Genomic DNA, 9,971 nt, shown 5'->3' with positions numbered 1-9,971 from the left:
CTCCCTCTGTGATATCGTACTTGTATATCACTACGAGTTTATGTCTATTCTTGTTTTGTCCACCTTACTAATGCAAGAGTTAAACAATGCATTCACCCTTTCACTGGCACACTCAGAAGTTCTCTTTGGCATCTTATTTCCACGTCCCTACGGCTTTGTATTTATTCTTATTCTGTCCATCTTAATAATGCAAGAGTTAAGCAGTATTTTGACTCTCACATCTTTCACTAGCAAACTCAGGAATTCTGTTTGATGCTGTATTCCCACAGCCCTATGATTTTCTGCTTATTTCTACCTATATTCTGTGCACCTTACTAGCGCAAGAGTTCACCGGTATATTCACTCTCACCATTCACCATTCACTGGAAAACTTAAGAATTCTCTGTCTGACGTCGAATTTCCATCTCTTAACGATTTTCTATTTTTTTTTTTATTTTGATCATATTATGTCCACTTTATTAATGCACGAGATATCGTGTTTTCACATACCTAATAACTTCAATTTTTATTGTTATCAATTGACTGTTCAACTCACTAACGCAAGAATTTAAAAAATGCATCCACTATTCCACCTCTTTCAGCGGCAAACTCTGGAGCTCTTTTCAGGATTATAATTTTCTTCAACACCACCTTTAGATATATTGGTCTCCCTTCCTCTCTTCCTCTCACCCCCCCTCTCTCTCTCTCTCTCTCTCTCTCTCTCTCTCTCTCTCTCTCTCTCTCTCTCTCTCTCTCTCTCTCTCTCTCTCTCTCTCTCTCTCTCTCTCTCACAAGAACAAAAGGCAAGCTGCAACAAGCCATCAAGTGTACACGTATCAGTCCCTGTATGAAACACACCTACCTTTTTCCACCTATCATCCCCACCTTTTCTTTTTTTTTTTTTTTTTAAGCTTCCTCATGACTCGGCATTAACAGCTCAATTACCTATCTTGTTCCTTCTGTGAAGGACTTCAAGATTCCAGTGGTAGTTTAACAAGCACTGTACCTCACCTGCTTCATCAACTCTGTGCCGCTTGACAACACTCGCAGTATTGAAGAAAGAAAGCGTTTAATCCTTTCTGCACAATAAATTTCTGAACTTCCTCACATCCTTTATCCAGAATGCGCAGAACAAATCCTTTTATAATTAGTCAGAAAATAACAAAGATGTAGTAATTCATGGCGGATGTTTAACTCCATATAATTTATAACTCCATTATGGGAAGAAAATATATCACAAATTTTAAATCCCTTAGTGGCATCCAGATCACAATGTTACTGAAAACGCACCACAACAAGTGTCCCCAGGCTGAAACCACTCTGGAGCTCCCTGCCTGCTTCTGTCACGCCATGAATGTCCCCATGAATGAATGTCTTTGAGGAGACATAACCACTCTGGAGCTGCCCTGCCTGCTTCTGTCACGCCACACTCCCCATGAATGAATGTCTTTGAGGAGACATAACCACTCTGGAGCTTGCCTGCCTGCTTCTGTCACGCCACACTCCCCATGAATGAATGTCTTTGAGGAGACATAACCACTCTGGAGCTGCCTGCCTGCTTCTGTCACGCCACACTCCCCATGAATGAATGTCTTTGAGGAGATATGTTTCAAGACACATCCTCCAATTCTGGATTATATTTTCAATAATTTTCTTAAGGGACTGGCACATGAATGGGCCTTTGTTTCTGCCTTTGTTGCTCTTCACCAGTGCCCATCTTACAAAAATAATAAATAAATAAAATAAAATAAAATAAAATAAGATAAATAAATAAATAAAAATCTTGAACTACTTGATTATATAAACACTTCTTATGAACACTAACATTTATGTTCTCCAGACTGTAAGGAAACGGATGTGTTATTCGTGAAAGCGTATCAGACAACGTGTCCTTGGATACACTCAGATGATTTTTTGATTCCTTGGCAATGAAAACGCAAAAATTTTACATCTTATAAACTTTAAATCCTCTTGTGTTATCCAGCTTATAATGAAACACATGCCTTATTACTGCTAACATACAACACGTGTTACTGTCACACTACTTCACACAGACGATAAAAAAAAATAAAAATAAATAAATAAATAAATAAAATAGTAAAATCCTCTATCTTATGAACTTTAATTCCTGGTGTGTCATCCAGTTTATAATGAAGCAGAAGCATCATTACTGTTAACATACAAGCACACGTGTCACTACCTTCACACAGATGATAAAATAAAAACAAACATAAACATCGTTTCAATCCAACATCCTACAAACTTTAAACCCTCTTATGGCATCTCATTATAATTGAACCTCCACGGTGTTGCTGGAAACGTACACAAACACGTGTCCTTCACCGCCCTCTCTTTTGTACCTCGGTCGCTTCTCGCCTAGGAGGTTCAATAAAGACTCCTCTCTCAGCGCTGGTCGCCTCATGGCCAGCCAGGAATGAACACTCGAGCACCACAACTTGTGGAATCAATCTACATATGGAATACTACTTTCCTTTTTCCTTTGCATCGTCTCAGCTTCAATACATTCCCACGTGGGCATAAAGGGAAGGTAAATAATGGTTGCAATGTTGCTGTGAATTCTGTTGCAGTTCCGTGAATTTGTCCAGCTGCATCCAGTGTGCCTTACCACAGGTTTCATTTATTCATTTATTCTTTTTTTATGTATTTTTGTTCTTCTTCTCTTCCTTCTCATCCTAATTATATTTTTTTTTTCTCCATCATGCGCTACTCTGCCATTCTGTGAGCTTCTCTTCATATGTTTTTATCTCTTCTCATATAATATTTCTGCTAATTGTTAGAGGTTTGTTTACTTTTTATATATTTTTCCTCCTCTTTCTCCTACTTATTCTTTCCTTCTTCCCACACTATCCCTTTATACTTTTAACTTCTCTTCCTACTCTTTTCTTTCTTCCTCATGTAACACTTCTGCTAACAACACACCACGGTCTAATTTATTCCACATAACTACCCAAATACGTTCTCCTCTATCCCAATTAATTATCTAGCCATTGTTTCTTTCGTTCCACTTAATTCACAAGTAACTGTCCAAAATATTAAAGAGCCATGTTCTCCTTTATCCCATCTAATCAACTGACCACCCTCCTGTATCCCATCTAACTACCCACTCACTGTCTCTTCTATCCTAACTAACTACTTTCTCTTATGTTCCATGTAACGAGGTAATGTCTCCTTTGTCTCACCTTTTTAACAGGCATTTTTTTTTTTTTTTAATTAGGTACCTAGTATTTCTCCTCTCTTCCACTTCAATGGATAATGTCTTTCCTATCCCAACTAATTTACTAGCTGTACTCTCCTCCACCCAGCTAGTCTCCTCTGTTCACTCTACTTAACCACACTCAATAGTTAGCCAGTCTCCCTCACCCGACTACTCGTAAACAAACAGGCCATTGTCTGCTCTCTCCCACCTAATCCAATCTTTCCTCCATCAAATTAACCACCTTGCCAACAATCAAGATACCGCCCTCCCTATTGTTTCCAGCTCAGTAGCATTAATGACGGTAATCCCTGCCCTCTCTAGTTATCGGTCTTTTTGTCACCATTCCCAGTTTTATGAAGGGCGAGGCGCGTGGCGATGGGCGAAGCTTCCGACCATCAAGGATTAAATTCAAGGGGTGAGTATTGGCTAAGCTGTACCCTGGGAGACTTGATTATCTCCACTGTGTGTTGTGTGTAGTGGGTTTTTGATGTAGTGTAGTGAAGAGAGTTGTTGTTTGTTGGGGTTTGTATTACAAGTGTTACTGGGGTATTGGTGGTAGTGGTGAGTAGTGGTAGTAGTAGTAGTAGTAGTAGTAGTAGTAGTAGTAGTAGTAGTAGTAATAACACTGATGTATGTTTCATGTATTTTTTTTCACTGTAGAATGAATAAATTATTTTTATTGTGTGTGTGTGTGTGTGTGTGTGTGTGTGTGTGTGTGTGGAGTATGAGGCAGTCTCTCTCTCTCTCTCTCTCTCTCTCTCTCTCTCTCTCTCTCTCTCTCTCTCTCTCTCTCTCTCTCTCTCTCTCTCTCTCTCTCTCTCTCTCTAACACACACACACACACACACACACACACAGGAATATGAGGAAGAAAACATAAGAATCACAGTCAGCCAATCAGTCTGTAAACACAAACAAGACATAAACACCTGCAGCTAATACAAAAACGTACCTCAGGCGAACCAATTAAAGAAAAAGTAAAAAAAACAAAGAATCACACATACTGAAAGGCACAAATTGCTTCCATCACAACCAATAGACGCTCGTCACAGTTTGAAAAGATGCTTTCCTTAGAAACATATTCCCTTCTCTCTACATCCTCTTTCACTCACCCCGTTACCTCTCTCTCTCTCTCTCTCTCTCTCTCTCTCTCTCTCTCTCTCTCTCTCTCTCTCTCTCTCTCTCTCTCTCTCTCTCTCCCCATTATTGGAATCTCCTGTACAAATAACTAGACATATATTTACGTAAGAAATTATCCCAAGAAGCGGTGTCAAATTGTAGACCTTCCGGACAGAACACTAATATGAGAAAACTTCCCCCGTGAACAGCAGTGTTTGGAATGCTAGCGAAAGGTGACTGTAGCGATAAAAAGGTTTAATGCAATTGTACAAATAAAGTTCTATAACAAAGAAAGGACAATATCAACTTCCTATTCTCTACTTCCTGTGTCCATGGAAGCAATGCTTCACAGTGTTCTGAATGGAGACGTAGGTGGTGAAGGCAACACAGCTCAGGAAATGACAGCTTTATTCCTGACTAGTAATTTCGTAGGAATGACAATACTAACTACCTCTTCTCTCTTTCCTGTGTCCATGGAAGTAATTTTTAACAGTGTTCTGGATGAAGATGTGAGTGGTAAAGGCAACACAGGTCAGGAAATGACAGCTTTATTCCTGACTAGTAATTTCTTAATGGCTTCCTCAGAGGATTACAGAAGAAGAGCATAAATAAAAGTCTTTCTGCTCATGCCTTGTTCCCTTCACCACCTGCCTCCTGTTTGTCACAGTGTCCTCACTAGTGTTCTCAACATCAACAATGACTGACTGTACCTATGAAAAGTTGTTGAAAGAGTAAGTTATCTAACACACGTACTGGATGTTGCTTGTGTAGGAGAAGGCGGCATGTTGGTAAGGCAAGAGATATTATGTGCACTGACTCACACACTGGGACTTGAGATTGTTATGCAAACTAAAATATCACAGTAAAAAAAAAAAAGGCTAAACAGAGTGGAAGAGAAGTAGGGAAAAGAACCTAAGTAAAGAACAAAAATATATAAGATAAAAAAAAAGATTAAATACTGACGGAGAAAAGAGAGGGCAGGCGCGCGCGCGTGAGAGAGAGAGAGAGAGAGAGAGAGAGAGAGAGAGAGAGAGAGAGAGAGAGAGAGAGAGAGAGAGAGAGAGAGAGAGAGAGAGGAGAGGAGAGGAGAGGAGAGGAGAGGAGAGGAGATTAAAGAGAAGAAAAGTGTAATAGAAGAAGAAAGTAAAGAGAAAAGAGTAAAGAGAAGAAAAGAAAAGAGAAGAAAAGAGACGAGGAGAGGAGAGGAGAGGAGAAGTTCTTTCCTCTCCTCTCCTTTCATTAGGAGCTGTATCTTGACTGGGCAGGCCTGAAGTGAGGGAGGAGAGAGTAAGTGGGAAGAGACGAGAGCAGCGGAACAGAAAAGGAGGAAGAAACTCTAATGAGAGAAAGGGGTGACTTTACTTGTACAACTGCCGTTAACCTAAAAAATAAAGTGCGCCTCAATCCCTCTTCGTCAGGACCACGTTGCCATGCACAGTGCACATCCAAACTTGCTTCTGTTGATTGACAAGTTAGGGGTTGGCGGAGTGAACGTGCGGCGTGACGTGTTTCTCTCCATCACATTCTCCTCTCCTGCTGCCACTGTTTGCTGTCTCGCTAATAATTCTGTCTTCCCCTCGACCCTCTTCCTTCTACAAGTGTTCTCTTCAGACTTTAAACAGCTTCCTTCGTCTCTCTCTCCCTCTCTCTCTCTCTCTCTCTCTCTCTCTCTCTCTCTCTCTCTCTCTCTCTCTCTCTCTCTCTCTCTCTTACATTAGTTAATCAGTCAGCCAATCATTCATTCAATCAGTCAGTCAGCCAGCCAGCCAGCCACTCAACCAGTCAACAGGTAAATTAACAAGTTGAAAGGGACAAAAAGTAATCGAGTTTTTGTAATGAATTCCACTCATTGAAGAAATAAAAGTTGAAAAAAGTTGCTTCCTTTCGTATCTAGAAACAAGAGATTGCATTAGAGATGAAAGGAAGACACGTGTAGAGAGAGAGAGAGAGAGAGAGAGAGAGAGAGAGAGAGAGAGAGAGGAGAGAGAGAGAGAGAGGTGGCAGGTAAGGTTACGTTGGGTAAGGTCAGGTAAGGTCAGGTCAGGTTAGTTTAGGTCAAGTCAGGTTAGGTTAGGAAATGTTAAGTCAGGTAAGGGTTAGATATAATAGAATAGGATATGATATGATAGGTTAGGTTAGGTTAGGTAGGTTAATAAAGGTAAGGTTAGGCAAGGTTAGGTTATGTTAGGTTAGGTTACGTAAGGTAGGTTTAATAAAGGCAAGGCAAGGCAAGGCAAGGCAAGGAAAAAGTAAAGTAATGTAAAGTTAGATTAGAATAGATTAGGTCAAGGCAGGCTTCAGCTGGGTCGCTAGATTTATTTACTCGAGAGCTCGTTTTCTTCCAGCCTGAATGATTGAAGTGGCTCCGCTTGCCTTCGTCTGGCTTCGCTTTGCTTGGTGCTCTGTGTGTGTGTGTGTGTGTGTGTGTGTGCTAGGCGATCGAAAGTGTGGTTAGGTTAGATTGTTCCATGTTAAGCGATCAAATGAGTGAGTGAGTGAGTGAGTAATTAGGTTAGGGTTGATGTTTAGTGATGGGACATTTTTTTATTTTTTAATGCATAATTACATCTGATTATTCTTTGTCGATTTGTCCATTTCTCTCCCTGTCTCTCGGCATCTCTGTCTACCTTATCAAATTCTTCAAATCTCTCGTCTATTCAGAAAACTCTCTCTCTCTCTCTCTCTCTCTCTCTCTCTCTCTCTCTCTCTCTCTCTCTCTCTCTCTCTCTCTCTCTCTCTCTCTCTCAACGTTTCATCACCTTTTTTCCATCTCAATTTTTAGTTCAGCCTTTCGTTCAACAATCTCTCTCTCTCTCTCTCTCTCTCTCTCTCTCTCTCTCTCTCTCTCTCTCTCTCTCTCTCTCTCTGCTCTGCTCTGGGAGGGCGCTGAATTGATGCAGGGCATTTATGTTTTATAATCCCTCAGGTCAGGACAGGAATGAGAGCGGATCTTCCATCAGCAAGCGAGGCAAGAGAGGCGTCCTTTGCCTCGTTCAAGTAGGATCTGCGGGGCTCACTGCATTGCCTGAGCCACGCTACCCAAGCTCTGCCCCTCCCTCGCCTTGCTTCCCCCGCCACTCAATGGTACACACTCACCAGTTGGCAGTGCACAGTCAGCAGGGAACTTTACAGTATTGGGAATATTCATGAGTGGGGATAGGTGGAAATAATAATATGTAGGTTTGGTTCATTCGTTTGTACATTGAGTGCCACGTTAAGTCTGATCAATTTTTGTAGTTTCGCTTGTTTTAAGTAAAGTCTTAAGAGCCTGTTAGGAATCTAGCGGTATTTGTCATCTTGTTACTTACCTACGTAATAACACACACACACACACACACACACACACACACACACACACACACACCAGAACACAAGAAAATAATGCAAACTCCAAGAGTTTGCATTAATAAATGATTAATAAATAAGTGATTAATAAAACAAACTTCATCTGAACAAATCGTCAAAGCTGTGGCTAGAAAACATCCGTAGCATCACTGAACTAACGATAATACCAACATGGAAAACCTCAATTGCTAAGAAATAAGCAAAGATTGTGATGGGCAGGGAAAGAAAGGGAAAGATTATGAGTAATCTGAGACGCTGTAGCCTAGTGGCTCCTCTGTGCGCAGATAAAACAACAACAACAACAACAACAACAACAACAACAACAACGACAACAACAACAACAACAACATCAACTAAACACTTGCACCAAACAGTGACACTATTAAAATGAACATGAACAAGGAGACCAATTGAAATGTTGAGACCAAGAGAAGAGTTGACAAGTGGTGATTGGAGACGCTGCATCCTGTTTGCTACTAGCTTCTCAATGCACAAATAATAAACAACGACTGAACAGATACGCAGAACACAGGGTGATCAGAAACATTGCAGCTTATTACCTTCCTTACTTCCTCTATGCGCAAGTAACAAGCAAATGACTGAACAAATACGCAAAATATGGGTTGACCAAAAACACTGCAGGCTGCTGCTAACCTTTCAGTTCCTCTATGCACAAATAATAAATAAACAAAACACATGCACACAAAATAGTGACTAGTACATTACCAACATCGACAGGAAGACACGGGGAAGAGCAGGGAGGGAATATGACGCCTTCAAGGTGACTGAGAGGCGATTCCAACACCCCGCGGCTCTCCACGGCACAGTCTGCACCGCCGCCTCGCAGTTCTCACGACCACTGCACACAGTAATGTTACGGAGGCACAATTACCGGGAAAACTAACACACGGGCCGTCACCTTTACGTCACCACGAGATAATGGAGAGGCGACCAAAACTGAATGAGTATCTCAGTTCGTTCAGCAGTTTACAGCACACGGTATTGACACGTACGCACAAGTACTAAGGAAACTAGTACGCGGCCGCCCGCTGTCTTGACGTAACCACGCGGCAGTGGCGAGGCGAGCAGGACTAAGGCGGCTGAGAGTTACAGGTTCAGTGTCTCAGTTCGAAGGTTCGTTGTTTGGAGTATTGTTCACGCAGCTGAGCCAAATGTCCACGGTCTGACAGTGCGGGAAATATTTATACCATTCTTTAGTGTGTAGGAGGATACGTGAATTAAAGATGAGGTGTAATATAAAATCTCCAGGGGACGTACTTATATTCAATGGCCTTTATTGTCACGTGAGACTAACCCGCGCTGACTCGAGTCATGCACTGAAGCGTTACGTTGCCAGACTCCACACGGAACATTAATCCTAGATGTGTGTGTGTGTGTGTGTGTGTGTGTGTGAGAGAGAGAGAGAGAGAGAGAGAGAGAGAGAGAGAGAGAGAGAGCATAATTTCTATTCGTATGATTTTTCTTTATCTTTTATTTATTTTCTATCTATTTATATTTATGTATTTGTTAATTGTTTGGGTGGGTATACACTCAGTGCCACCACCACCACTGCGATTTGTGGCGGTGTGTTGCAGTCATTGTCATCATAATCATCATCATTGTCCTCATCTTTCTTTTCTTCTTCCTCCTCTTCTTCTTCCTCCTCGTTCTTCTTTTCCTCCTCTTCATCATCAACATATTCTCTTCCTCTTCCGCCTCCTCATCATTAGAAATTTGTTCCTCTCCTCCTCTTCCTCCTCTTTCTCGTCCTCCTCCTCCTCCTCCTCCTCTCTCTCTCATCTCCTCCTCCTCACCATCATCATAATCTCCATCTTTCTCATCAGTCACTACAACCTCCTCCTCCTCTTCACCACCACCACCACCACCACCACCATCATAATCTATTTCCGGTAATACTGCAGTACAAATGTCTTCCAAACATCCTATACGCATCATCATTTTTGTCTATTCCAGGTCACCCGAGCAACACTTCTCTCTTCTCTCCAAGTGAAATGAATCAGTGAGCACTGCCTTGTTTTACCATCCTTTCGTTGACATTCTGCTTTCCTAACTGTCTGTATCACTGGCCCCGCGCTTACTGTGCCCTGCGTATGTCAACTTACTTCTTCAGTGCACTATCACCATCAAGAAGCGGGGTCAGGATTTGCTTAAATGGACATGCCGTGACTCTCTCTATATATGACGAGGACAGACGAGACTACGAGTGAATATACCGGGTCAGTTTTAGTCTCTTCGTAAGCTATTCAAACGAAACACTCCTCTTATTTGTTCGGGAGCTTACCAACTTAGGA

At 41.6% G+C, this 9,971-nt stretch overlaps 1 long non-coding RNA gene across 1 annotated transcript in view; it reads right to left on the bottom strand.

Moving 5' to 3' along the window:
* Positions 1-8,720, bottom strand: part of LOC135097196 (uncharacterized) — a 97,436-nt gene extending 88,716 nt beyond the window's left edge. Inside the window, exon 1 of the long non-coding RNA XR_010265454.1 lies at positions 8,386-8,720. This is a non-coding gene — a long non-coding RNA (uncharacterized LOC135097196). The remainder of the gene's footprint in view (positions 1-8,385) is intronic.
* Between the last annotated feature and the right edge of the window lie 1,251 nt (positions 8,721-9,971).

Source organism: Scylla paramamosain, unplaced genomic scaffold, assembly GCF_035594125.1.
Source record: "Scylla paramamosain isolate STU-SP2022 unplaced genomic scaffold, ASM3559412v1 Contig14, whole genome shotgun sequence".
In the NCBI taxonomy this organism is placed as follows: domain Eukaryota; kingdom Metazoa; phylum Arthropoda; class Malacostraca; order Decapoda; family Portunidae; genus Scylla; species Scylla paramamosain.
Note: the sequence above shows the minus strand (reverse complement) of the source record. Positions and strands in the feature narration are given on the sequence as shown.